At 39.8% G+C, this 5002-nt stretch overlaps 1 protein-coding gene across 1 annotated transcript in view; it reads left to right on the forward strand.

The window, feature by feature from the left end:
• pemt (phosphatidylethanolamine N-methyltransferase) overlaps positions 1-5002 on the forward strand; it is a 99658-nt gene that overhangs the window by 14640 nt on the left and 80016 nt on the right. The window lies entirely within an intron of this gene.

Genomic DNA, 5002 nt, shown 5'->3' on the forward strand with positions numbered 1-5002 from the left:
GGAGGAGAATTTTAAATTCTATTCTAAATTTTACAGGGAGCCAATGCAGAGAAGCTAGAACAGGAGAGATGTGATCTCTTTTCCTAGTTCTTGTCAGTGTTTCATATTTTAATATATTATACCTCTTATATATCTATATATATCACACGTATGGATTTAATGTATTTCATATCAGTATTACTGCATAATACTACATACATATACAAGAATGCACAGCCAAGGTTAACAGGTGTTGGGCTCAGTTGTGCAGGTCCTGGCACTAAATAAAGACCATCTGGGATGACGGGCAATGGCTTTTCAATTTCCGGATGAGAAAAGACACCGTGGTTATCTTTTTGTGCAGGCTCTCCACAACCATGGAATACTGTTATGTTTCTCCCATCTCAGGTGCTGACTGCTGACCGGTGAAATAAGTCACAATCCTGCAACTGCAGGTAATGTGTTGGTACGGTGGTACTGTTAATATGTTGGTACGTTAGTGTGCCAACGACTGGTGAGTGTCTTAATGCAGGGCTTCAGTGACAAGTGGAGGTTTTTACCTACTGAAGGGATGTTTCAGTAACAGTATTGCTCCTTCACACATACCTGCTGATTATTATTGTCACTCTGCAAGGAGTTGTAGACAATAAAATGACATTTTGAGCTGTGAATACCTTAAAGGCTGGTAAAAAATAGTAGTTACCTGTATGTAACTCCAGTTCTGTGAGTAGGATATAGCCCTCTACTGGGCTTTGCTATTAGTATAGACTTATAAGGGTCCACTAAAACAACTGAGAAAAAAAAACTTTGCACTGACTGTCCAATCTGGGTGTAGTGTCCTCCCCCTATAAAGCCCCAGTGCATGCAATGCTTGACTTCCTTTAAAACTCAGCAACAACAACCAGGACCAACTTGGCCTTGTGCTTTGCGTGAATCTACATAACCTATTGGTTAAGCTATTGTTCAGAACCAAAAGCCGTAGGGATGAGATGTACTCCCAGCTGGGGATAAAATCATATTAGTCCGAACCCTGCATAAAAAAAGAAATGACAGCATTCCAGTGACCAAGTACTACCGGCCTGAGGGTGTCTTCAAAAGCACCTCAGTCTGCTTCAGATGAGGTCATCCCAGATAGTGCGCCAAGACAGGTCCCTGAGACATGACTGCAGAAAAGTGAAAAGTGGAAGACCAGTAGGTGACCAGACAGATGTCCTCCACTGAGACACTCCTGGAAAGCACCAGACGTGATGCCCCTTGTAGAGTGGGCCCTCAGGCCCACCAGAAAAGTGCAAACTCATAGCTCCTGTGGATTGCATCACAAACCCACTAAGCAAGTCGCTGCACAGACAGAGGGCCCCTCTGAGTCAGACTGCCTCTGGCAGAGGAACAGCGGGTGGGACTTCCTGAAAGCCTTAGCCTCTGTGCTTCACATAACAGCAGAGAGTACAGACACAAGGTGTGCATGTGCTACTCCTCTTCGTCAGCATAAACCAAAAGGACAAGGGAATACGAGGAGACAGACAAGAGCATGTCACAAAGCAAGGCAGTGTCCTACTTGTGCCTGTTTGTCTGTGTGTGTGTGAGGACGCTCTTGTCTGAGAATGTGTGTGTGTGTGTTAGAAAAATAATTTTCACACAGCTTTATTAACTCATGTGGGTTTTGCATGAGTCGGTTCCCATTCTCAGACATGCACATACAGCAAGCGGACCAATCACAGTTGTTGCAGTCTGCATCGCTGTGGGAGATGCACTGCAGGTTACGGTGTAGAGTAGACATAACACTATAGAGTGAGAAGCGTTATATTCATAATCTGCAACAGAGCTCTAAATTTATGCTCATACTGGCACAAAAACTAAAAGTCATTATCAGTGGCTTCATTACATTTGAACAATACCCACACAATATATATTCAGAGACACCCCAAGGTTAACAGTGACAGGGATTAAAAACATGAACTTGCTGGCTGTGCTGACAGAGAATGATAAATCACTAACAAAAATCGAACATTCTCAGTCTTGTATGTGTGTAAGCTGATATAATTACTGACATCATTATCCACTCCCCACCCATTATTAATGTTTGTGTGTGCGGATTTGTATGTTCATGTGTGTATCACACCCTTTTGAAAGTATTAAGTGAAAGGATCATTTGAACAGTCTCATCTTTCAGCTGCTGTCTTGTCCAACAGGCCGAGCTGCCTGAAAGCTGATCTGAATCTCAGCGTCAGTGTGAAAACAGTCAGCGTGGGAAAGACGAGACACAGAGGAAGATTAAGTGTGTCTGTAGGGTTGGACGGAGAGGAACAGGAACAGGTCTGCTATATTGCATTATCTGTTTGTGGTTTCACTCTCAGGCCACACGCACACGGACATAGATACATATATATGCATGCATGCATAATACAACAGGCTTGTTCAGAAGCTATGGCTTTGTGACACTCAGACCAGTGTCACCCAATGTTTGAGACCGTTTAACTTGCATGCACGTTGAAATATTGCATCACTGATGTATTTTAAGCTTGCACAATTTCTGCAAGGGTTGTTTCAGAGGATTGTTTTAAGTTTTCAGGATTAGGCTGGCAGTATTTAAGATTGTTGTCACTGTCATCAAATCCAATGAAAAGACCCAAACTAACAATGTCTTAGACCCTGTTTACACCTGCCATTAAAATGCATCTTGGGGGATCAGATCACAAGTGGGCAGCTCTAAGTACAGACTGTGTGCACCCAAGACACATTGAGGATGCATTGAGATCCTATCACTCAAACCATATTAGGAGGTGGTCTGCACCACATTGTGTGACATTCTTTCACACGCAGTGTGGCCTCTCCGTAAGTAAGTACTTATTCATGTGCCAACCAGTGCCTGAAATTGGCCGGAACTCATTGGTACTGAGTACCGGCACTTCTGATTTTTGTCCCCATAAGTACCCTTACTTTTTATTGAGTATGGCCGTACCCACCACTGAGGTCCGGACCTCTGTATTTTATAAGAGGGGTATACAATAAAAGTAAAATAATTCCCTAAAAAATACTTTGATGCTTTGATGCAGGCCCTCTATGCCCCCTACCAAGTTCAGATTTTGGACCTCAGTATTTCTAAAACCCTGCGTACAATGCTGGTGTGGTACCCTTAAACGCCCATGTAATGCTTCTCTGAGTAAACACATAGCTAGCATAATGCTAAGAAAACAGCACTCAAAATGTCCTTGTTAAAATATATTAAAACTGCAAAGGAATTAGGGTTGAGCTTGTGTTTAGGGTTATGGTTGTGCTGAATTACGATACTGGCACAGTAAACAACAGGCAAAATGGATTTTTGTGGATGGAGTACACAGACAGTACACGCTGTCTGATGTCCTCCAGCTGCTCTACCTCAACTCTCAGTGATTTAAGACATTTCCTGATGGACAGATAGAAATTACTAGCAACAAGTAAAGCAAGCTAACTGCTACTAAGTAGCATCGATTCGCTAGTTAGCTCAGTTAGCCATGTAGCTAACAGGCCTATAAATACTATCTCACTCTGCCCTGACTGGGAGCTCGGAGCACTAGGGAATGTTGGAACTGAGCTAACGGCAGCTATGTCCCCCAGTGCAACAGTGTGGCTCACTGATGGTTTATGGACAACAATGGAGCTCTATGGCACTTTTAATACAACATAATAACTTCATTGTTGGTTTGAGACTGAGATTAGTTGACTATGAGAAAAAGATTATCACCAGACTTAACCTAAAAACTTTAACCAAGCTCTAACAATCATCCCTTTTTATGTGAGTTTTACAGCAGTTGTTGCATATCACTAAGATTATAGCACTTTTTTACACCTAATGATTGTTAGCCACAAGACCAGAGATAAAACATTAGCAGAGTGAGGGTGAATTGAAAAGAGGAAACCAATGAGAGATAGAATCATTCATTTAGAGTGAAGCAGTGTTGACGATTTTACTAATTTAGTGTATGATATACAGAATTACAGTCTCTGCGGCATTGCAGCAGGGCTTTGACCTGTTCTAAGAGTAGAAAATGTCACTCAAAATATTATACAAAATATTGGAAAATAACTCATTATTTTTCAATATTTTGTTGAACATGTTGAATTTAATATATCACAGTAAGTGACCCTTGTTTTAAGCTAACATAAGGTTAAGTAACTGTCTTGATATGAAGCTAAATAAGTAATATAACAACATGATGCTGAAAATTATAATCAGTATCAGTCCTTTTATACATTTCTATAAGATTCGAGCAAAATTTCTATTGTTCATTGTCGTGTTTAATTTACAAGATTATGCATTTGTGCTTTTATTTTCAGTTGGACAAAAGTTTTTGTACATGATATGTAACTTAATTTGTAAAGTGGCAAAATGTTAATATTTATCTCTAAATTTAATTCAAACTGAGTTTTGAAGCCTGCCAGACAAAGTAGATTTCTTTTAATCTTTTAACTTTGTTGTAATAACGTGTAATAATGTCATTTTATTAATCAAGATTTATTTTCAAAATTCAAATCATATTATACCACAATGGCCACCTTACACACAGTAAGAAAAATAATATACTTATTAATACTCTCTAATTACATAGGGTAAAGTTAATCTTAAATTTTACTGTTACTATGTACTTGAGATAAAGTATTTTGGTATGTACACCCGCATCAAGTATCATTGGTTAAATGCATTTTTAATTAAACCAAGTGTCATGAATTTAATTGTGGAATCCTGTTACTCCATAGATTTAAATGCAATAGGGGGCTTCCTTGTACCAATATGGCCACCACGTTGATGTATCACTCCAATGAACAGCAGCACCTGTTTATATCTAGGGCTTTTACTTCAGTAAATTATTTCAATGCTTCCTCCACCACCGTTAGTATATCAGGTATGTTTGTTATGTTTACCATCTTAATGTGTTCATACTCACATTTGCTAAATAGTGCTGACTGCAAAGCACACCCAGGGCCAATAGGTGTCATTCATTTTGCAGATATATAGTAGGGTTTTGTTAGCTGTAAGCCATAATCA

The sequence above is a fragment of the Morone saxatilis genome, unplaced genomic scaffold (assembly GCF_004916995.1).
Source record: "Morone saxatilis isolate NCDOM2014 unplaced genomic scaffold, NCSU_SB_2.0 Contig1, whole genome shotgun sequence".
NCBI lineage: Eukaryota > Metazoa > Chordata > Actinopteri > Moronidae > Morone > Morone saxatilis.